Source organism: Maniola hyperantus, chromosome 14, assembly GCF_902806685.2.
Source record: "Maniola hyperantus chromosome 14, iAphHyp1.2, whole genome shotgun sequence".
Classification (NCBI taxonomy): Eukaryota; Metazoa; Arthropoda; class Insecta; order Lepidoptera; family Nymphalidae; genus Maniola; species Maniola hyperantus.
In genome coordinates this window covers 1,387,677-1,413,677 of record NC_048549.1, presented here as the reverse complement: position 1 = coordinate 1,413,677, position 26,001 = coordinate 1,387,677, and the positions used below count along the sequence as shown (strand labels likewise).

The following is a 26,001-nucleotide window of genomic DNA, read 5'->3' as shown; positions in this document are numbered from 1 at the left end:
AGTCCTTAATAACACTTCTTTTAGTTTTTTCTTAAGGACTCCTTCGCCGTCATTTTGCTCTATTCTTAACCATTCTACACTATTGAATATCTTAGGTAGGTACTAAGTAGCTGCTTGATCTCTTACCATAATAGTTTGTTGGCAACCTTAATCTACCTTTTCTTAAACTTCTAACATGTTCTTTATTAGATATTAGTTTTTTGTATTTACTAGATTTATGTATAAAGTTATAGATGAACCACATTATTTAATTCGATAATAATGCATATTAATGAAGGTTAACCAATAATTACACAACATCCACTAATTGAGTTGCCAGTACAAAGCGCAATGGTTTTGCGATATTGGTTCATAATTTATTGTCGCGCAAACTGATAATAACTTAACTAAGCAAAGTGAGAGAGCTGTGGCAAAAGTGACTTAAGTCTGTAACACATCACTGACTTAGGTCAAACTTTAAGTAGATGTAGACCATGGATATACCATAATATACCTAATAATTCTTAAGGTAACTACTTAGTCCATCCATACTAATATTATAAATGCGAAAGTGTGTCTGTCTGTCTGTCTATCTGCTAGATTTTCACGGCCCAACAGTTTAACAGATTTTCATGAAATTTGGTACAGAGTTAGCTTATACGGGGAACGACATTGGCTACTTTTTATCCCGAAAAATTAAAGAGTTCCCAAGGGATTTTCAAAAACCTAAATGGGCATCATCTAGTAGGTACTTAATATTTCTATGATGTAGACAGAAGTTTGAGAATTCGTTTAACGTAAGTACAATAAAAGGGAAAGACGTAAAGTCATCAGGAAGATGTCTTGAAAACTTATTTATGTATCTAACGACATATTAGGAAGCTTCTCCGTGGCTTACGGCTTAAGCGACACACCCGAAGAACCGAATAGACTTTGCGGTACCGAGGTGCAACTTCGAACCAGAAAGCGCTGCGTTGGAAGCCCGCCCAACCACTAGGTGGACACTGGACTGTCACAGACGACATCAAACGAGTCAAAGGGAGCCGCTGGATTCAGGCGGCGCAAGACCGTGGCGTGTGGAAGTCCCTACAAGAGACGTATGTCCAGTATAAAAGTACCGCATTTGCTATTGCGCTGGAACTCATTAACATCGAAATGACGTCATTTTGACGTCAGCTCGAAACTTCAGTCTAGTGCTGACGTAACTAAAATGGCGACCACGCGCATTAGCAACTTGCGGGTCCTAAAATAGATACCTACCGGTTGATAATGACGATGATGATGATATATCGAAGAGAAAGATCACAAGTAATTTCGCTATAATTCGACTATCAAGAACAACAAATCTGGCAAATCGATTTTCGGATTAGTTCGAAACTCCGCTAACTTCTGGCAGGGGCTGATTTATACCCTATCAGATACTGTTGATGTTTCGCCCTTGTAATTAGTTACTTTCTGTTTTCTACTCTATAATTATTAATTAATTTAGTTTCTATAATACAATTACAAAAGCCTATTTCGACAATATCTAAATATATAATAGGAAAAGGTGACTGGACTGATCTATCAACGCACAGCCCAAACTTGGGATTGGGCTGAAATTTGGCATGCAGATAGTTATTATGACGCAGGCTTCCGCTGAGAGATTATTTTTGAAAATTCAACCCCTAAGGGGGTGAAATAGGGGCTTGAAATTTGTGTAGTCCACGCGAACGAAGTCGCGAGCATAAGCTAGTGAGATTATACGTACGTAAATATAGCCTAGTAATTAAGACATCCGCTACCTATTCCGGATGTTGGGGGTTCGATTTCGGCCACGCACCTCTAACTTTACAGAGTTATGTGTATTTTAAACAATTAAAATATCACTTGCTTAAACGGTGAACGAAAAACCGTGAGGAAACCTGCATGCCTGAGAGTTATGCATAATGTTCTCAAAGGTGTGTGAAGTCTTCCAATCTGCACTTGGCCAGCGTGGTAGACTATGGCCAAAACACTTCTCATTCTGAGAGGAGAAACGTGCTCAGTAGTGGGAAAAGGTAACAGATAGATTGACACACTTTCACATTTATATTTATTAGTATGGATCACTGACCTCTAATAAGTAATACACGCTGGATTTGCGATTACCGATTAAAAACAGATGTTTTTGAAGCAACTTGATTTTCGTCATTTTGGCGCTGATAGCAGCAGTGAGCGTCATGTGAGCGTACTCGGAACTAATTTTAATGATGAGACATCTACCAAAACAACACGTAAGTAGAGCATAATATTATTTTATTTGATACTAGCTGCCCTGGCGAACTTCGTTCCGCCTTACAGTCGTTTCAATTTTTTTTAATTTTTCTCTCCGTAAGAACCATCCTCGTACTTCAAGGAATATTATAAAAAAAGAATTAGCGAAATCGGTTCACCTGTTCTAGAGATTTGCGATCAGCAACACATTTAGCGATTCATTTATATATATATATATAGAGATAGACTAGCTTATGCTCCCGACTTCGTCCGCGTGGACTACACAAATTTCAAATACCTATTTCACTCCCTTCGGGGTTGAATTTTCAAAATCCTTTCTTAGCGGGTGCGGGGTGCCTACGTCATAATAGATATCTGCATGCCAAATTTCAGCTCGATCCATCCAGTAGTTTGAGCTGTGCGTTGATAGATCAGTCAGTCAGTCAGTCAGTGACCTTTTCCTTTTATATATTAAGAGTTGAAGTGCCAATTTTAATTCCCGGTATGCTTGGTGGGGCGTTTCGAATCGACACGAAAAATAATTGTCATTTTGTATGGAATAATGTCTTCCAGCGTGGTATAATAATATAATTTATCCGTTTCAGCGTCTGGATTATATCTCAGTAGGTAGGTCTATTTTCCGCTTCATCCCGCAACAACAGTGACATAATACGTTTTCGGGAAAATTGAGTTTTGCTTACATTTAATTAAAATTTGATTGAAACGGCTTACCGAAGGGGGTGAAGGGGTGAAAGGGTGTAACGCCGACGGCAATTCTAAACTTGTGTAAAAGTTTGACAACGCCTTCTCATGTTCGTTTCGCCGGTGAAATCCTGGCTTAAATTACGCAGTTTAGGTATATTATTTAAGCTACGTATGTTTATATAGCGGTGATATGACGTCCGCCTCCTACTCGGAAGGTCGGGGGATCGATCCCGGGCACGCACCTCTAAGTTTTCGGAGATATGTTGTCATAACTTATTACTTGGCGGAGTTATAAAGCATTTAAGTATCACTTGCTTTAACGGTGAAGGAAAACATTGTGACGAAACCTGCATGCCGGAGAGTTCTTCATAATATTCTCAAAGGTGTGTGAAGACTGCCAATCCGCACTCTCATTCAAGATCCTGTGGCCAAGTGGTCCGGTGATGGGTTCATCATGATGATGATGTTTTTACGCTTTTTATCAGTACTCTAAGAATCATGGTCAATTTATCAGGGAAAAACCGGCCAAGTGCGAGTCAGACTCGCGCACAGAGGGTTCCGTATTACAGTCGTATTTCTTCGATATTTTGCACGATAAATAAAAAACTGTTATGTATAAAAATAATTAAAAATCATGTATAAGAATAAATAAAAATCTGTTTTAGTACAATGTACAAGTAAAGCCCTTTCATATGATACCTACCCCACTTGGTATAGTTAACCAACTTGAAAATACAAATATTTGTTCATGAACACATTTTTTTCTGTGATCTAACCACAAATTCACGGTTTTCCGGTTTTCCTTTACTTGTGCTATAAGACCTACCTGCCTACCAAATTTCATGATTCTAGGTCAACGAGAAGTATCATATAGCCTAATTAATAGGTTTTCTTGACAGACACGACAGACCGACGGACAGACAGACAACAAAGTGATCCTATAAGGGTTCCTATTACCTTTTGAGGTACAGAACCCTAAAAAAGTGCGAAAATAAATAAATCAACGTGTAAGAATCAAATGAAAGAACGTTTTGAGTGAAGACTGGAAAAGTTGAAAAATTAGAATTTGGTTGCAACTTGCAATCAAAAAATTTATGAGCCAGCCGCTCTGTGAACTCATCCAAATTCAATAATAAAGACTCATCTGTTTTACTTAATTTGAACTTTTTATAATTTTCATTTCTTTGCCGGTATTAAAATGCAACGCAATTTTTACCATAAGAAATTTTTCTACTATTGTAAAATATCTTTTTTTGTTTTTTAAAAGAATATTAGCCATGTTAAATGACTAATAATCCCCTTTCCTCTCCAACTAAGCGTTAAGCTTGTGCTAGGAGTAGGCACGACAATATCGCAACGGGCGGGGTTTGAACGGCCGATCTTTCGGTTTTCAGTCCACTGCTTTACTCGTTGAGCTATTTAGGCTCTCATCTGAAATCAAATATTTACTTACAAACGATACTTCGTTACATTTTATGGAGTCTTGGCTTCCAAATAGGAAAGGCCGTACCTGAAGTTTATAATCAATTATTTGAGATAGCATCATGAAAAATAATTGGACCGATAGAATTAGACGGGTGAAATTTTCGCATAAGTATTTTAAAATATTCTGTTTTTATTTAATCAATACTAGATGATGCCTGCGACTTTGTCCGCGTGGATTTAGGTCTTTTTAAAATCCCGTGGGAACTCTTTATTTTACCGAGATAAAAATTAGTCTATCTCCTTTTTCTGAATGTAAGCGAACCTCATTTCATCAAAATGGGTTGAACTGACTCAAACTCAAACAAACTCAAATTATTTATTCAGAATGGGCAAAATTTTACGCTTTCTGACTGTCGAAAATATCGATTTTTCTATCTCAAAAATGTCTCGTTTTGTTCACTCAAAAATGTTCAACAGAGGGCTATAATATTATACGCTGCTCAGCCAATGAAGAGCGTTTCATTGCCGCGTTCGTTCGCTAGTTTGTTTCACTTTTTGTTGACTTTAGCCGCTTCCATTCTTTCGTTTCACTTTTTTGCAATTTAAGTTCCCAGCCATCAAGACATCATAGCTTCGTTTGAAAATAATTTCTTCTGCCATGAGCCAACACGTTAAACGAGATTATTTCACGGAATTTTATAAAGAGGTTTGCGGACGACGCGAACGGCGCGACGGTATTATACGGACATTAGCATTTCAATCTAGCGCTGTCCCGATAGAATCGAACTCATTACCTACTAGTCTCGCGGGGTTCTACAGCCCAAGCATAATCAGTGCGATAAAGCTAAGGTAATATAATACTCATGTGCGTGGATAAAGGTTTTATAAAAATCCCGCAGGAACTCTTTAATTTTTTTTTCTTTTAAAGAACATTAGCCATATTAAATGACTAATATACCCCTTTCCTCTCTATTAAGCGTCAGGCTTGTGCTAAGAGTAGGTACGACAATAGTGCAACGGGCGGGATTTGAACCGTCGACCTTTCGGTTTTCAGTCCAGTCCTATACCGGTTGAGCTATTGCCTTATTTTCCAGGATATAAAGTGTTAATTCAGACTATTTCCATTCCAAATTTCAGCCAAATCGGTTTAGTCATTGTGGTGTTAAGGAGTAACAAATATCCAAACTTTTACAGTAAGATTACACATACGTAGGCATAGACCTATAGGGTTGCCAGGTCTGCTATATTTTTTTCTACGGTTTTCTACGGTACAAAATCGATAGGCAGTACGCAAGCAACCTTCATTTACCTAGCTTTTGCACGTGGTACCTATATCCCCCTGCTCTCAAAGAATGTTGATGCATCGATCTGCATACCTCGTTCATTACAGAGCATTCACGGAGAGACTCCGTGTCTCGTACGAATGATTAAACTGAAAGAGGTGAAAAAAGTATAACGATATTAAGAAAAATGAATCGCTAAATGTGTTGCTGATCGCAATTCTCGAGTACAGCTGAACAGATTTCGCTAATTCTTTTTTTTTAATATTCCTTGAAGTACGAGGATGGTTCTTACGAAGACAATAATTTAAAAAATTGCCTGAAAAAGAATCGACAGTTAGGCGGTACGAAGTTCGCCTGGTCAGCCAGTATATTATATTTATGATTGTTATTTTACACGACTGGTCAAAAAAAGGAGAGTAATGTTTTCAGTGTTCACGTAAGTATTTATACGTTGCTGGAGCGAGCTGCAAGAACGCCATCATCATCATCCGATAGACGCCCACTGCTGGACATAGGCCTCTTGTAGGGACTTGCACACGCCCCGGTCTTGCGCAGCCTGAATCCAGCGGCTCCTTCCGACTTGTCTGATGTCGTCCGTCCATCCAGTGGCGATCATTGCCACTTCAGCTTCGCAGCCCGTTGAGCTATGTTGGCAAGCTATGCAATCACGTGCAGGATTGCAATTACTTGTAGTCATGGCATAATATTGTAAATCTGATTTTTGTAATGAGCAACCGCCGAGTTTCTTACTGGTTAACATTTTAAGAGATAACTAAGAGAGATCGTATTCAAGGGCTAACATGTAATGGTAGGTGTAAAAATATCTACATTAATATTTATCCGAAAATAAACTTTTTCCACTTTTTCTCGCAAATAATGTAGAGATTCAGAAAAAACCTTTCTACTTGATGAATATGCCTTCAACAGTTACATGTAGGCTTTGTTACATTAATGGGATATAAAGGGTGAAGTTTTGGGAAGGGTCAGTGGGGCAAAACTAAAACATTTGTGTTTTGTGTAGTTTGAGTAGCTATTTGAATAATTCATTTTAATTTCTGCACTTCTGACACCATGTTTTATTTCGTTTATTGCAAGAAGAGAGCCAAAGACAATAAGACAATACATGACATTAGCTTAAGCGACTTTACACAACAGTTATGGCGACTTTATACAACAATTTGATATGAATGATAGAGGATTTCTGGAATATTATCGGGGGCATCGTAGTTCTTTACTAATAACTAGATGATGGCCGCGACTACATGTCTGAGTTCTCCATAAATGGTGTCTGAAATCTGCCAATCCGCACTGGGCCAGGCACGGCAGACTATGGCAAACCCTTACTCTTCCCATTTTGAGAAGAGTAAAGGAATTCTATGCTCAGTAGTGGCCTGGCGAAAGGGGTTGATCATGATGATGCCTCCGACTTCATTCACGGGGAATTTCAAAAACCTAAAACGTTAAAAATTTCATGGGAACTCTTAGAATTTTCCGGGAAAGCACCCTATCTCTGTAAATTAAATCAATATCAGTAAAACGGATGGGCCATGAAAAGGTTAACTGAAATCTAATACTTTTATCCTGATTTGTTTTCCAAAATTTAAATAGCCTCTGTGTAACAGTACCTAAGTACCTCGTCCTCAATTACAACTTTACAGAGCTCTTATACTTTACTAGCTTATGCTCGCGAATGCGTGGACTACACAAATTTCATACCTCTATTTCACCCCCTTAGATCCGTCTAGTAGTTTGAGCTGTGCGTTGATAAATCAGTCAGTCAGTCACCCTTGTTTTATTTTATTTTGATAATAGGGGTATTTTGATAAAAGCTATTACAATATAACGTACCTATCTATGTATTAATAAACATAGACATCCGCTAGTAAATGCTGTTTGTAAATTCAACCCCTGAGGAGGTCAATAAGGGTTTGAATTTTGTGTAGTCCACGCGGATGAAGTTGAGGGCATAAGCTGGTTATGTCTAAAATTTCTTAATCCCCTATATAATTATAGTTTTCCGTACTGGCCGCTCCCAAAATGTCACCCTGTATACGGATGAAAAGAGGGGGTACAAAAGGGAGAAAAGGTGGTTCTAAATGTCAAATGGCAATGCAAATCATGCTGTATCATCGGGCCGAATACAGGGCGTTCCGAAAGCCGTCCATTAACGTTTTTGTGGCCTCCATTATGCGTTTCAAATGTTTTTCCGTCCGCTATAATTACTGAAATAGGTTTTATAATTTCATGTTGTTTTAAGAAATGACATTACATTTCTCTTTTGCTTATATTTTGGTATGGCCATCGATATAAATGACAAGATATGGTCAAGCGAACAAAATTTTTCACGGTTTTGGAACCAAATAAATCAGCGCCACCTCTTAGATACTAATGAACGACCCGTTTGAAATCCAGACGTCGCTCGTGCTTAAGCATCAATGAGTCGGTGCCATTTTGTTTGTTCAATTGCCCTGTCCATACGAAGTGATATAAGTCAATGGTTATGGCTTTATTTAATGTTTTGGCTTTTGCCGCTTTTGCTTAAACTTATTTTGTTTAAATGAGTTTTAAACAAAAGTTTACGCGCGTAGAACCAAGAATCACTAATTCAGTTCTTCGGCCTTGGCTTGTTCCGTTTATCCGCCCTAAAACAGGAACCTTAGCTAGCGTGTACCTATAGGTATTATACTTGGAAACGTGTCGGACTAAAAATCAGTAGGTACCTACCCTTATTATAAATGCGAAAGTGTGTTTGTTTGTTGGTATGTTGGTTTCCTGGTTTGTTTGACGGGCTCAAGTTTCCAAGTATATAACCTAGGGTGTCTGTTTAGGCTGGACAAGCCAATGCCTTTCGACATTTCAGCACCACCAATAGTATACTTAATCGGTCGCCACTCAGAGGTGTATTACTGGTTTGATGTATCGCGGGGCAACTGCATGCCGTCACCTGCGATCCGTTCGTTCATCAATATTACAAATGACCGCCATTTTGAAGCTTAGGCTGCTTACAGACTAAGCGGTTAGTTATGACGTCATAAAGCCCGCTATGGCTTACTTGCACTTAAACTTATTAAGTTAAATTATTTAATGCTATAACTTTTTGGCAATCGCATTATGCTCACAAAGCAAATTAAGTTAAATCAAAACTATCCTTTTGCAAGTGACCCTAAACTGTGTCAGGTTTTCTAAGCGTAAATGGTTGGTGTAACCAAGTCAAACGTCAAAAGTCAGTAAAATAATTATCTCTGTTCAGAAAAATTTGCTTACATAATAAACTCTACCAATTAATTTTTTTGCTTCATTTGCGTTTAAAAAAAGAGTGAAGGAAAACATCTTGAGGAAACCTGCATGCCTGAGTGTTCTCCATAATGTTCTCAAAGGCGTGTGAGGTCTGCCAATCCACACTTGGCCAGCGTGGTGGACTATGTCCAAAACCCTTCTCACTCTGAGAGGAGACTCGTGCTCTGTAGTGAGCTGGCGATGGGATGATCATGACGTTGTTGATGATGATGATACCTTTCCCTCAGCCAACCGCTTTCTACCACCCTCTTTATATCGTCAGTCCATCGTGTCGCAGGACGCACTACGCTACGCGCACTGGCATACAGTCTCCACTCTAGAACTTTTTTGGTTCAACGACACCACCCCTGGCCTGAGAATTATGGCCTACCCACTGCCACATCCGTTTTCTGATGATTTGGGCTATGTCAGTTGCCGTGATTCTCCCGCAGATTTCCACGCTCCAGATATCATCTTCAAGAAAACATCTTAATATACCTCTCTCCAAAGCTCGCTGAGCTATTTTGAATTTTTGTACATGTTTAGAAATAAGATAGTCCCGTTTGTAAAGACCCTTATATAATTTATTACAAAGCGTCCATGGGTATAATCTAGTGTACAAAGCGGCTATTGTTGGAATGTAGGTAGGTATGTACCCACTATACAACGAGCCACGTTTTTCAAACAAAACATCACAATCAATCATTTTCGCTACATTGGAGCGGTACTGAGATACTGAGAAAAACAACTTTGAGAAATTGAGAAAGCATTTTTTAGAAAATGATTTTCATATATTTTAGATACAACAAAAAATCATTTAATATATTTTGTAACATGTCTTATTTTTACTAGCTGATATATTATAAATTATAGAGAATAATAAATAACAAAAACTAGAGGTTTAATGGATTACCATATAGTTTTTTTACAGGATTTTTGTATTTTTGGTAGAGATGCCCGACTTGCTGCATAATTTTTTTTGTTTTTACAGTTTTTTCATTTATCATTTTTATTTACTAGCTGGTATCATATTTTATCAATTCAATGTATTAAATCCATCCGAAATCAAAGTAAACAATTTAAAAATAAATACATAAATTCGTTTTGAATTAAGGAAAAATCACTCCATTTTTTTTTTAAATTTCCCTAATAAAATCGAAAAATGCCCAATGAGTATCATTATATTTTAAATTATTATCAAATTAGATGACATTACCTATAATATATCGTTACAATGTTTGTAGCTATGTAGCTATCTCAAACATGTGCCAAAATACAAACCCTTGAAATGTGACCCTTCTTAGGAATTCACATGTTTGGTCTTCCGAAAATCCTATGCTGTCAGAGAAACGTGTTATGTGTACGTAAACGTGTAAAAGAAGGCTTACATTTCAAGAGTTTGTAAATAAAAATGATAAAATGAAAAAAAAGAAAATAGTGCAGCAAGTTAGGCATCTCTACAAAAACCTTATCTAATAACTAGCTGCCCTGGCGAACTTCATTCCGCTTATAACAGTCGATTCAATTTTTTTCAATTTTTCTCTCCGTAAGAACCTTCCTGGTACTTCAAGGAATATTATAAAAAAAGAATTAGCGAAATCGGTTCAGCTGTTCTCGAGATTTGCGATGACCAACACAGTTAGTGATTCATTTTTATATTATAGAAGATTTTGTGCAAATATTCCAGAAATGCCGGGCTGTCACTTAGCCCTGGGTCACATTGTATAATACGAGTATTATGTAACATTGAGGGACAAAAGTAGCGGATTGTTTGAAGTATTTTCACGCCTAGCTAGCATCCAAGCTCGGCATGCCAAAATGGCCGTTCATCTAAATAGCTCCCTTTGTGGATGGATCATTATAGCATCACTTCTTTTTTTCTACGGTTCTTGCCGATTGTTCCACGAGCTACATATTTGAATTTGAATGCAGATAAGAAAGATCTGGCTCTTTTTAATTTCAGTTGACGTATTTTGTTTTAAGCTGATAAAAATAGTTATAACAATCACTATATAACAATGAAAAAAAATTATTGTTATAATAATAATCTACATTGACCTTCAGAAAGAGGTAGCGGTTTTGTAGATCATTGTCTCTATCGTTAAGACCGACAAAACGTCGGACCGAGAGACAGAGACAACGCTCTACAAAGCCGAAATGTCATTCTAAAGGACGATGTACATTATTTTCTGTCGCATACTGTAACTATCCATTTGCCTTTTTCGTGCAATGTGCATCTTCATAGCACATTTTTCCTGCTTCGCTATACAATAGACTTAGATGAATACAATTGATTTGGTGGAAATAGACACTGATTAGTTACATCGCATTGGTCGTCCCATGGTTGAATTTCACTGAATGAGAAGTCGTTTAAAAACTTATAGCGTAAATGATAGATGAAGCCTACCCCAGACAGTATTGACGAAGCAAATATTATACTAAGAGATTACATAGCAGTCGTCCGTTGAAATATTACGCAATTATTGTGATTTACCGCCCCAATACACCCAAAGTTATCCGACGTTAGACCGGTTTCAACATTATTAATTACTACCTTACCATTAAAGTATAATCTATTACCGGGAAACGGAAACAAGGGATTTGGACGGGAATTAGAATTTAATATTAAGGTGATTTGATACAACCAACCGCGAAAATTCAAATTTTAGTTAGTTTTTCGAAAATAGTAGACTAATCATACATCGAACGCTTATGGCAATGAGTTTTGCGGTCATAACATTTATGCATCTACATGTTTTTTCATAAAAACTTTGGTCAAAAATACTCATTTACTTCATATTTGTTCCTGACATATAATTTTCTGAATTTTCCCAGATTTCCACAAATATGAAGTAAATGAGCATTTTTGACCAAAGTTTTTATAGAAAAACATGTAGATGCATAAATGGTATGCCCGCAAAACTTATTACCATAAGCCTTCGATGTATAATTAGACTACTATTTTCGAAAAACTAACTATACTTTGAATTTTCGCGGCTGGTTGTATCAAACCACCTTAACTAAATTTTGTAGAACACAAGTGTACTTATTTTGTTAAGTAGTTTGAACAGGAACAGGTGATGTGTGCCAACCGAAACTATAATGAAGATCTTCCTCCAGGCTGTTGATATGTCCAGGAGTCCAGCGGATCCGGCCGTTCTATTTTGGAACTTGTTATTATAAGACTGGGTCAATATAACTCGCTTATAATTCAAAGTCGCTCAGCGTGCTATGGAGCGGGCTATGTAGGGTGTCTCTCTGAGGAACAAACTCTGTAACCAAATCCGTCGGAGAACCTATTTTTTTAGAGACTAGTAGGTACATTTTTAGTGAGCGAATCCTAAAGAGCAATCGGCACTAAATGAAGCTGTAATGGTCGCTTCCACGAAGGAACGTTGCAAGCTATTTGATGGACCGTGATTTTCAGATGCCACGATGCCACACTCAGAATTAAAGCTCGGAAAGATATAATATAAGTAGATGTTTTATTTGTTTAAGTATATTATTTCAAGAAAATTATCTGGGATCTCTGGGATTCATATGGTAATTAGATAAGGCTAGCTTTAAGTTTTATTGTAATATTTTTAATAAATATTTTTAATCCCATTCAGCACATTTTCGAGTTTAATTAAGTAATATGTAGTATAAAACCTCATTAGCAGCATTGTAAAATTTCTGAAAGCCCGTAAAAATATGAATTCTGGAACATGCTTTAATAAAATCATATGAAATAAAGCCGAAACGGGAATGTTTTCGGCACATAATATATTAATTTTATCTTTCATGCTTTCATGGATTGTACCTACACATTTTGAACAAAAATTAATTAAGCTAATTTAATCTTTACCTTTTTACACATATTTCTTTATTAAATCTCCTTTTCTGTACTTCGGAGAGTACATAAAGCCATCATTTCCGGTTGTTATCACTAAACCTGATAATAACCGTTATAACTTCGAAGAAAGAAAGAAATCGAAAACTTGTAAATAAACTAACAAATAAACTTATAAATCCTAATCCTAATCCTAATATCCTAATAATATTATAAATTTGAAAGTATGGATGTTTGGATGTTTGGATGTTTGTTACTCAATCACGCAAAAACGGCTGAACGGATTTGGATGAAATTTGGAATGGAGATAGATTATACCTTGGATTAACACATAGGCAACTTTTTATCCCAGAAAATCAAAGAGTTCCCTTGGGATTTCGAAAAATGTAAATCCACGCGGATGGAGTCGCGGCCATCAGCTATTACCTATAGAGATATTTATGACTCTACGTGAAAAAGACCTCACCGCATTATTATCCCAAGAAAACTCCTACCATTGTGATTAATGGAAAGTTGTCATGACCTTCAGTAATAAGGGATACGATGCAGAGAGAGAGGTGCTTTCGTAGCTTCGTAGCGAGGCGCAACCACATGAGTAGATATCTGTACTCGTAGTACAAGATTTTACGTCTCACCAAACCAAACCAAATTCGAGAGTCGAAATACTTCCGCGTTACAGTAAAATGGATCTAAACAGCCTTGAATTGAAGTCAAATATTCAATGCCACTGATTTTAATTTCGCAATGTTTCCGCTTGGAGCGCTGGCTGTAGAAGTGTAGACAAACTTGAGCTTTAAAACAGGGCATTTAGGATCCAGTTTACTGTAACGCGGAAGTATTTCGACTCTCGAATTTGGTTTGGTTTGGTGAGACGTAAAATCTTGTACTACGGGTACTTGCGTAACTCCTCTAATACAAATATAACTTCATCCACGTGGATTTAGGTTTTAGAATTCCGTGAGAACTCGTTGATTTTTCATGGCAAAAATAGCATGTCCATCGCCAGGCATCTGCATTCCTAGATGCAAACTACTTCTATAGCAAACTTAGTCATATCGATTAAACGGATGGTTCGTGAAAACGTAGCATACACTAAACAGACAGACAGACAGCCAGAAAAACTTTCGCATTTACAATATTAGTATGGAATATTATAAAAGTAAAGTACCTATCAAAGTTTAATATTATTACCTATGGAAGTACCTATAGATTCTTATTGCTTCAGGTAAATGTATTCTGACCTGCCTTTTGCAATATCATCTACAATCTACATCTTTGCAAGATCTTTTGAAACTCAGAATAAATGACATCACAGGTGACCGAAGAGCTGGCAGCTACCTCGGACAAAGAATTAGCCTAGCTATCCAAAGGGGGAACGCTGCCAGTATCTTCGGAACCTTGCCTAAAGGGACTCCTTTTAATAATATATTTTAGTTATAATATTATATTTTTTAAGGTTTTAGTTTTAGTTTAAATTATTAATTAGTTTATACCTAGTATGGTTTACGTATATTATATAGGTACTTTGAAAAAATTTATAGTTAGTAATAAATTGGTACCTACTTACTTAAACAAAAACAGGAAAAATAACTTTAGAAGTACCCCTAAGTGTGACTCTTACTGTTAGAGCGAGATAGCTAAATGCATTTAAGCTCTTATTAGAACGTGACAAAATGATTATGTTTGGTCTTTGTCACCGTGGCCACTTTTTTTTTGTTTGTCAAAATGTATTTGTACGTGAGATTTTGACAAACAACGTGAAGTGAGGTTATGTTGACTCAAGTATTGTAAAGAAATAATTGATTTGTTTTGTTGTTTTTGAAGTTATTGAGCAACGGTGGGTTGCAGACTGCAGTATACTAGGCTACAATAGCCGAAGCGGACGTAAAATAGACGGAATAACATTTCACAAGTACCTCAGCTTGAGCGAGAGGGACTGAGGGGGCCACGCTAGTTGCATATCTGGTATATCTGTGTTTTGAAAAGACAAGGGTCATAGCTACTCGCAGATCGTAATAATATGGTCGTATTATCTAAATATTATTTTATATTTTTCATTTACGTATAGAAAAGGTCAAGAAAATTGTTTATTTTTTACATTCCCTTTGAAATAATTTGCAAGGGACTTCGTAAGATTACATCGGGCAAAAGTAAAGAAAGCAATTAGGTTTGTTTTGATTGGTTTATATTTCGGGACAATTTTCTGCGTGGCGAAATTTAATGTAGCTAATTCTGAGAACGGTTTTCATTAGCCGTACAGGTCTTGAGTTAATAATGAATGAGTGGATTGACCAATGAAAATTTATCGTTGTTAAAAATACAATTCGTTTCACAATTGTATAGAGAAGCCTCCTGTCTCTCAGGGTATCTGCTCTTCTTTCTCTGGCTCAAACACAAAATATATTTTCAACAATTTATTTTTATTTTTTATTCATTATAAGCAAACGCTTGACCGCAATCACACCTGATGGAAAGTGATGATGCGGCCTAAGATGGGACGCGTTTACCTAGAAGATGCCTATTCACTCTTGTTTTAAAGATACCCGGGTTGTAGTTGGTAGGAAACACATATTGTGGAAGAGTATTCCAAACCTTAGCCATACGTATGAGGAATGATGACGCAAAACGTTTCGTGCGTGTAGATGGGATGATCAAAATAAATAAAAACCGACTTCAATAACCACCAACACTAAAAAGTATACAAGAGTTATTGTAATTCTATAGTAATATTTTTTGAGCCGGTGCCAATTAGCCGCACGAACCGTCTATCTACTCTTCATAGTGTTTTGCGACTCCACATTGGCACCGGCTCCAAAAAAATTTACTATAGAACTACAATAACTCTTGTATACATAATATTATATTGGGTAATAAATTAAATTATTTTTTACTGTTTTTATTTATTTTGATTAATAAATATGATTTTTATAAATATATAATATTTGATTAATATAAATGAAAAAAAAAATTGAAAAAAGGGTATTCTGTATGTTATTCATATAATACCCTTTGGCCTTTGGACGTCAGATGTCCATTGTTCTGTCCTTTTAAAACGTCAGCGAACGTGTCCAGGGTTTACTGCAAGACAAGGGTTGGGACTGGCAAACGTTGAAATGGAGACCTTTCCACGGTTTAATATTATAACTAGTCTTAGACCTTTGACCTTATCTTTGCATACGTACCGCAAATTGCTAATGCGCGTGGCCGCTGTTTTAGTGACGTCAGCACTAAACTGAAGTTTCGAGCTGATGGTATATTTTTATTTCAAATCAAATCAAATCAAATCAAAGTCACTAGACTCCTTTAAAACTGCAGTGAAGAATCATTATCTTACAAACTGAAGACGACAATCATATTTGTTTCTCTTTAAGTACGATTATGGAGTATATATTAGTCTATTTTATTAGTATATTGGTATTATACATATTATTTAATACATGTATTAGTGGTTTATGTATTAGTATGTATCAGTTATTTGAATGTATGTTTATTAGTATATTACACACCACCTGCAATCTAATTTTCCTTATACTTTCCAATCTTCAAGGTTGCCTGGTAGAGATCGCTAATTAGCGATAAGGCCGCCTTTTGTATCTTCCTTCTGTCTGTGTTTTTTATTCTTTAATGTAATCCTTCTTGTGGTTGTGCAAATAAAGTGTATTTATTATTATTATTATTATTATTATTTCGGCTGACGTCAAAATGACGTCATTTTAATGTTAATGAGACATGGTTCCAGCGCAATATCAATTTGCAGGATTTACACGCATCAAATTGAAATTTCTTTTCTCTGGTGATGTACCTATAGTTTATACGTGACCCTATTACTAAGCCTCCGCTGCCCGTCCGTCCGTCCGGCTGTCCGTCCGTCTGTCTGTCACCAGGCTGTATCTCGTGAACGGTAATAGATAGAGAGTTGAAATCACAGAATGTGTATTTCTTTTGCCGCTGTAACAACAAATAAGTAGTAAACATTTCAAAATGGCCGCCATTTAAAAATTTAAAAAATGTAATCTTGTACGAAAATGTAGATTTAGGTTTTAAAAATCCCGTAGGAACTTTTTAACTTTTCCGGAATAAAAAGTATCTTATGTCTGTTTCCAGGATGCAAGCTATCTTTGTACCATATAAGTATAATATGATACACGCGTGTATCATATTATATAAGTACAAAATGATACACGCCACTTCATCCAAGTGGATTTAGGCTTGTGTTTGATCCTAAATTTTGAAAAAACCCACGGAAAATGGTTCTTTATTCAAAAAATTGTATCTTTATTTTCTTTTACATGTTCATGGTGTTTTGGTGATTAAAACCAATGTTATTATGGCGAGTGTTTCGCCAGTAAAGTTTTCGCGTATCCTCGCGACTCTGCCACGGTAATGTTATCTATGCAGTAATCCGACTTCATACAAACGGGCGAAACGCGAGCTATACCTACACGCCTCGATCTCGCGGTGCGCTCGCGGTGCAGCCAGTCGCGACTGTGCCGCAGTGACGAACGGACGGTGTTTTGTTTTTCTAATAACCGCGCGATTTTTTTCACTAAAAATAAGTTCAAGTACATATTTAATATGACAAGTACATATTTAAACACAAAGTAATCAAATGACAAGTACATATTTAAACACAAAGTAAGCAAATGTAATTAAAATGCTGGAGGCGGGCAGCCCTATCGCATGTTTACGTACCGTGCTGCTGTAGGTATTTATTTCAAAGATACGGCCGAGTTACAATACTGTATAGGTAACATTACCGTGACTCTCCGGCCGGCGGCGCCGCGCTGTAATACGGCTTAACGACCACAATTACGGAACACCGTAATATTTTATGTAATGCGCTTGTGTTTTGCTGAATACGCCAAACGTTCATAACAAAGGGTGATGTTGTATTGTTTGTAGAGAAATTTTTCAGGGTTCCGTACCCGTACCGTAAGCCTGTGATAGCCTAGTGGTTAGGACGTCCGCCTTCTAATCTGTGGTAGGGCAACTCCTCTAACTTTTCGGAGTTATGTGCGATTTAAGAAATTAAATATCACTTGCTTTAACTGTGAAGGAAAACATCGTGAGGAAACCTGCATGCCTGAGAGTTCTCTATAATGTTCTCAAAGGTGTGTGAAGTCTGCCAATCCGCACATGGCCAGCGTGGTAGACTATGGTCGAGAACCTTCTCACTCTGAGAGGAGTGCTCTGTAGTGAGCCGGCGATGAGTTGATCTTGATGATGATGATGATGAAGATGTACCCGAAGGGTGTTAACGGGACTCTAAGCCTCCGGTGTTCGTCCGTCTGTCTGTCATTAGCGGAATGAATCTCGAGTGATAAGCCGTATCTAATACATATGTAGTTAGAGAGTTGAAATTTCCACATTGTAAAATATTGCCACTATGACAAGAAATAATAACATAACTAAAAATAACATGAATAAATAAAAATAAGAATAAAACCAAAATTATCCGTGAGAATACCAGCGATTATCTACGACAATGTCATACAAAACAAAAAGGAACATATTTTCACGGACGACTCGGATCGGAGGAGTGCATAACCACCGTTAGCAGCTGATAGGTATATTTAACTTTTTTTTTTTTTTTTTTTATGTGTTCCTCCCTTTTTTTCCTCCGACATGGCGGTCGGAGACTGTTCTAGGTCGGTACTAAGATTGGCTTTTTTTTTTCCGTTTGCCTTTCTATCCGTCGTCGTCGGTACACAGACGTTAGATGTACCATTCTATCCAATACATTTTGTTTCTCAGAAAATAAGTAACTAGGCTCAGAATACAGTCTGTATTCTGAGTAACCAGGTAAGGTCTGGCAGTTCTGGGATCTTGCTTTAGAATGTTTTATTGAGCTGAAGATGCAAATCGCTGCAATAGTAGCTACTTAGAAATACCATTCGAATTATTTATTGCACATTCACTTCATAAAGTTCGAGATATATTGGTTTACTTACGTTTTATGGGATGGAATACATTTATCATCATTTTTCTTAAATTCTGTTAGTGTCAGTAGGTTTTTATTATTATGAGATTATTTTATTTTATACTAGCAACCCGCCCCGACTTCGCACGGGTAGCTTATTACAATTTTCGTAGGGATCTATATATTTTTTTGGAAAATAAAAGATATAATTATTACTATGTTACGCAGGAATATTGTAGCTTTCTACTGGTGAAAGAATTTTTAAATACGTTTCAGTAGTAGGTACCAGAGATTATCCCCTACAAACAAACTTACTTACCTCTTTATTATATTAGTATTTTGTTTCCCGCAACTTAGTCCGTGTGGATTTTTAAGAGGTTTTTGAAAAATCTCGTGCAAAATCTTTAATTTTCCGAGATACAAACAAAGTAGCCTCTGTCACATTTAATTGCTTAAAAGTTACTTAGTACAGTCGTATTTTTTCGACATTTTGCACGATAACTCAAAAAATATTATGCATAAAAATAAATAAAAATCTGTTTCATAATGAACAAGAAAAGCCCTTTCACACGATATCCCACTTGGTACTGTACCCGTAGTATAAGATTTTACGTCACACCAAACGTTGGTAGAATTCGAGAGTCGAAACACTTCTGCGTTATAGTAAACTGGATCTTAAACGCCTTGCTTTAAAGCTCAAGTTTGTCTACACATATATAGCCAGCGCTCCAAGCGGAAACCTTGCGAAATTAAAATCAGTGGCATTGAATTTTTGACTTAATTCAAGGCTCTTAAGGTCCATTTTACTTTGATGTTATTGTGTTTCGATTCTCGAATTCTAGCAACGTTTGGTGAGACGTAAAATCTTATACTACGGGTACCTACTGTTATCTAACTTTGAAAATTGAAAATACTAATATTTGCTCTTGATTTTTTTTCTGTCACCCCAAATTCACGGTTTTCGGATTTATTCCTTTACTTGTGCTATAACACCTACTTATCTACCCAATTTCATGATTCTAAGTCAACGGGAAGTAGTAGGTACCCTATAGGTTTCCTGACAGGCACGACGGACAGACGGACAGAAAGACAGACAACAAAGTGATCCAATAAGGGTTCCTTTTTCCTTTTGAGGAACGGAACCCTAAAAACCATGCAAACTTTATTCAATATTCGCTTGTACAATCATACCTACTGGTGATTTGTACAGTCTAACAGTCATGCTGTTCTAGTAACACCTTTAACTCTCTGTATGTATTTGCGTATACTATATATATATATATATTTTATATTTATTTATTTTATTAAAGAAGAATATTTACAGTTTACAATAAGTTTGGTGCATTCATAAACTTTAAATAAGTTTTTCCGTACACCAGTGCCGTCGACAGTCGATAGGTACCTACACGTAACACATTAATTTATTGGTATACTTAATTTACTTAATAATATAAACTAACAACATTGAGCTAAATGTGGGTTATTTTAAACTTAATATACATTAAAAAATTATTTTAAACTTAATATACATAAAAAAAAAACTAAAAAACACAATCATTTATATAATGTAGGTAGGTAAAAAAACATTGATTATTAAACATCACAGCGGAGTAGTAACACACGACGAGCGTAAGACGCTCACTCACACTACATCGTGTATGATATTTTAACTTCTGGTACAGGGTGACTAGTTCATACCTATGCATGGAGAGCTTCCATGTTAAAGAGTTTTTGGCTGTTTGCCTATTCCGAAGTTTTAGTTTGTTTTTCAACAGGAACAAGAAAAAAACTCATGCATTTTCTGAATTGAATTGAAACTTGGAAACAAAGTTTAGTCAAATTTACTATGTAGATAGGTATCTTCCAGTAAAACTTTACTACATTTTGATATAAAAAAACCGGCAAAGATCATGTCGGATTCGCACCTCAAGGGTTCCGTACCATCGTATAAGAAATAACACTTTAAATTTTTCCTGTGATGATGATGAACTACAAATTCACGGTTTTCGCATTTTCTCCTTTTATGCTATAAGACATTGCTATTTGCCCCCTACCACATTTCATGATTCTAGGTCAACGGGAAGTACCTGAAAGTTTTGATACCCATCGCGGGTCTTGAGTCTTGACAGCCACCACAGACTGACAGACTACGAAGTTATAAGGGTTCCTTTTTCCGTTTTACGGTACGGAACCCTAAAAATATAAGATCTTATGAAATCCATATCCATACTAAAGCTATAAATGCGAAAATGTGTCATTATGTCGGTTACCTTTTCATGGTCTATCGGCTTAACCAATTTTGACGACATTTGGTAAAAGGATAGCTTGCATCCCGGAGAAGGACACTGGCTGTTTTTTATCCCGGAAAATCAAAGATTTCCTACTCACTTTTAACAAACCGAAACACGGACGAAGTTGCGGGCATCATCTTCTAAATATATAAAATGAAAAGGTGACTGACTTGACTGATCTATCAATGCACAGCTCAAACTACTGGACGGAGTCTGTCTATCTGTTCTGTCTGTCTGTTCTGTCGGGTGGGAGGCTTACCACCCGACAGGGTTTCCACCCTACCGGCACCAAACGATTTAGCGTTCCGGTACGATGCCGTGTAGAAACCAAAGGGGTGTGGGTTAAATAAAAAAAAATTGTCATACCCCTTCCAGGTCAGCCCGCTTCCATCTTAGACTGCATCATCACTTACCACTAGGTGAGATTGCAGTCATGGGCTAACTTGTATGTGAATAAAAAAAACGAATGAGGCTGAAATTTGGCATGAGACCTATGACGTAGACATTCGCTAAGAAAGGATTTTTGAAAATTCAACCCCAAAAGGGGTAAAATAGGAGCTTGAAATCTGGGCATAAGCTAGTGTGCCTAGTATAAGTATAAATATTGATATGCTGGCACCAGACGTGTGTGCACGTAAAACTGTCGTAAAAGCTCGTTAATATTTATCGAGGTGTGTGAAAACCGAGTTCTTCGTAACTAGGACACAGTATAAAATTATATGTATGGGTGCAGACCTTAATTATGCTTTGCAGGAGGATAGTGAGGGAGGAAATTGGGATAATAATGTTATGTGCTTGCAGATTTTTCCGTGATTTCCATTCTCCTACGTCTTAGCTGTAATTTAACAATTAAAACTTGTATAGCACTTTATTTTTATTTCTAAAAACCTTCCAGCAAATGAAAACGTACTGCCGCTAGAGCGGGAATAGATTGGAAAACCATTAGAGCTCACTTTAGTTGTTGTACATTATCGATAGACAACCGGATTAGAGATAAATGCTCCTTTTATACTGATTAAAATAACTAGGAAGTAAAAGTAATAACGAATGCATGGAAACTTCCTGCAAGATATAATTTAATGTAAATAATTATTATTAATGTTTTTTAAAGAATATCCAAGGAAGGAAGTGATGGGAAATATAGTGAGGAAACCGGTGGGTCTGATAGTTTTCGATAATAATTATTCTCAAACGTGTGTGTAGTCTGTAAATTCGCGCTTGACTAGCGTGGTGGACTATGGCCTACATTCTGAATTGAGACCCATGCTCGTTAGTGGACTGGCAACGGATTGAGATGATGGTTATACTCTCTTTAATGTAGAGCTCCACAAAGAAAGGATTTTCAGTATTCAGAAATTTATCCCGTGCGAAGTCAAGAGTTCATTTTTAAAATCTTTTAAAAAAGGAAAAGGTGACTGACTGAGTGATTTACCAACGCACAGCTCAAACTACTAGATGGATCGGGCTGGGCATATACATAAATATACAAGTCACGCAAATTGCTATTGCGCTGGAACCATGTCTCATTAACATAGAAATGACATCATTTTGACTTCAGCCGAAATAAAAATATACCATCAGCTCGGAACTTCAGTCTCGTGCTGACGTCACTAAAATGGCGGTCACGCGCATTAGCAATTTGCGGGACTTATAGCTATTAATATGACGTAGGTAGACATCTGCAAAGAAATATTTTTTGAAAATTCAACTATCTTCAATCCCTAAAGGGTTGAAAAGGGGTTTGAAAGTGTATAAGATAGTTTAATAATAATATAGGTAGGTACCAGTGGCGTGCACAGTCTTTGAAGCCAGGGTAGGTATTAATTAGGTAGAAACCTGTTTACTGGCAGGTCATGTAATGAAAAATATGCATTGGCACCGATTCTAAGCACAACCTAATTTTAGAGTATTCGCACCCTCTTCTTACTATTGTAATATGAGAAGGACAGAAGCAGTTTGACTTTTCTAAATTTAAAATTTAGATGGTAAAACCCGTGATTTTAGCACGCACTCGCGAACCTACTGTTTAAATTTGTAGCGTGCACTAAAATTTAGTCTTTAAATGTGAAAGTCATGTTCCGTTCCTTTTTTAGCATTAGTAAAAAGAAAAGGATGCAGATACTCTAAATTTAGTTTAGAGAGAGACTAGAGAATCGGGGCCATTGAGCTATTACAACTGGGGTAAGCAGTGCATTTATGCCTCTATGACCTGCACGCCACTGGTAGGTACTTAGGGCATGAAATTGCCTATCTTTAAGAAATTGAATCTAAACTTTCTTTTCCAACAAATGCCCTGCTAATACCTTCTTCCCTACTATGGCTTCAGGTCGCTATGTCAAGTGGTTGCTATGTACTTACATATTAGTGACTAGCTTATGCTCGCGACTTCGTCCGCGTGGACTACAAAATTTCAAAACCCTATTTCACCCCCTTAGGAGTTGAATTTTCAAAAATCCTTTCTTAGCGGATGCCTACGTCATAATAGCTATCTGCATGCCAAATTTCAGCCCGATCCGTCCAGTAGTTTGAGCTGTGCGTTGATAGATCAGTCAGTCAGTCAGTCAGTCATTCAGTCAGTCAGTCAGTCAGTCACCTTTTCCTTTTATATATATAGATTACTGTATAGTAAACAACACATACAAGTGGGGTATACCGTGAACTTTTTAATACATACATTTTAAATTTAATAACTAGGTACCATAAATACTATTATCATTTTTCTACTAGGATTTGACAACTAAAAATTGCGACATTATGATTTTTTTATAGACAAATTTTATTATCTCAATATTTTAACACTACTTAAATACAAAAGAAAAGTATATAATATAATATTTACATGTAGAAAAACTTATTACTAAAAATTTTACGAAGTACCATACAAGTACATACAAACAAGTTTTTTTTTTTTTTTTATTCAGATACAAGTTAGCTCTTGACTGCAATCTCACCTGATGGTAAGTGACGATGCAGTCTAAGGTGGGAGCGGGTTAACCTGGAAGGAGTATGGCATTTTTTATTTAACCCATACGCCTTTGGTTTCTACACGGCATCGTACCGGAACGCTAAATCGCTTGGCGGCACGGCTTTGCCGGTAGCGTGGTAAGGGGGGTAAGGGTAAGTATTTTACGAAGATATAGGTAGATAGATATCTTTGGTTAGCGTAATAAAATTGTCACTTTTTAATTATCCGGGATAAGCGTATAATCCCGTATCCTGTCTGGCGCAAGGCCGGGGTAATCCCACACATGTTTTATTGTTTTTGCCAATAAACAGTAAACACCGCCGCGTTGCCTTGTTAAGCATGATTGACATTTAGATTGGAGAAAATGCTATCTATTTAAAACGTTACGCCAGCCCATCGATATAAATGACAAGAAAGCCCAAGCGAACAAAAATTTTCACGGTTTTGGAAGCAAATAAATCAGCTCCACCTCTTAGATACTAATGAACGACCCGTTTGAAATCCAGACGTCGCTGAGGTTGCATTGGTGCTAAATAAACATTTTAGGACCAATGAGTCGGTGCCATTTTGCTTGTTCAATGGCCCTGTCCTTACGAAGTAATATATGTATAAGTCAATGCACCCGCCATACAAAGCCGCCATCCGCCTCGTCTATATGGGATCAGCCGCAAACGTAATCCTATTAAAAAAATTAATTGAATTTATAATATTAAACCAAGAAAAATTTGCACCGTAAAATAACTGCTTTAGTACCTGCACGGAAAAAGTAAACAGCCAATTCCGTTGTCTTTCTCTATATGTACCAAATTTAGAGTTTCTGAATCCTTTTATTTTTAACAATGCTAAAAAGGGACAGAACATGAACTTTACATTAAATTTTAGTGCACGCTACAAATTTGAACAGTAGGCTCGCGACTGTGCGCTAAAATCACGGGTTTTACCATCTAAAAATAAAATTTAAACCTGTCAAACTGCGCCTGTCCCTTTCATATTACATTAGTAAATAGAGTACCTATGCGAATACTCTAAAATTAGGTTGTGCTCAGAATCAGTGAAACCCGATGGAGTGCTTTGGCATCTGTGCCGACGGGAAGCTTGTGTTATAGGCAGGAGGTCGCCAAATAGCTAGCTGTTTAATATTTCCTTATACTTAGATATTACCTACGAAGCTAGTCGAGCAACAGGCCAACAAGGCGGGAACCAGTGGCGTGCAGCTCATAGAGGCATAAAAGCACTGCTTACCCAAGAAATAGTTACCCTAGTTGAAATAGCTTAATGCTCAATGTAAGTAGGTACCTTCCTAACTACTGCTTACCCTGGCTTTGAACCCTGTGCACGCCACTGGCGGGAACGTTATTGCTTGAAGAAAGGAGGGGTTTTTAGTCGCTAGGAGTCCGACACTATGTCCATGAGGATTTTCCCCTCCTACGAAAAAAAAAAAAGTCGAGTAATCTTCGTATTATTATAGAGTTTAGCTTTGAATTTCCATGAGTAAACTTAAAAGTAGCTAACAAGTCCCAGCCCGCGTTATATTATCTTGTGTATGTGCATATTTAATACAAACTCATTTAAGTTTGCTAGTTTCCTCAAGTACTGGTATCAGCATGATATTATATTCATAAGAAACTTATAAATTACTGTATGTTTATTATTTTCTTCAGGTTTGGCTACGAGTAAGTGTGCCACCTATTTTTTTTTTTTAGCCATGTTAAATGACTAATATTCCCCTTTCCTCTCCAACTAAGCGTCAGGCTTGTGCTAGGAGTAGGTACTACAATAGTGCAACGGGCGGGGTTTGAACCGTCGACCTTTCGGTTTTCCGTCCACTCCTTTACCGGTTGAGCTATTGAGGCTCTAAATATGGTCTAAGCTCTATATTGTAAGCATATAAAACCGGCCAAGTGCGAGCCAGACTCACGCACCGAGGGTACCGTACTACAGTCGTATTTTTCCGACATTTTGCACGATAAATCAAAAACCATATGCATAAAAATAGGTATGCATAAAAATAAATAAAAATCTTTTTTACTCATCAGAAAGTAAATTAGGTATTAGAAGTGTTCATCTCTTCTCTACATAGTATAAAATAA

General features: G+C 36.9%; 2 protein-coding genes across 4 annotated transcripts in view; one reads left to right on the top strand and one right to left on the bottom strand.

Annotated features, from left to right (window-relative positions):
- LOC117988377 (sperm-associated antigen 7 homolog) overlaps window positions 1-26,001 on the bottom strand; it is a 396,860-nt gene that overhangs the window by 87,666 nt on the left and 283,193 nt on the right. The gene's annotated exons all lie outside the window — the stretch shown is intronic.
- LOC117988355 (uncharacterized) overlaps window positions 1-26,001 on the top strand; it is a 206,731-nt gene that overhangs the window by 1,290 nt on the left and 179,440 nt on the right. The gene's annotated exons all lie outside the window — the stretch shown is intronic.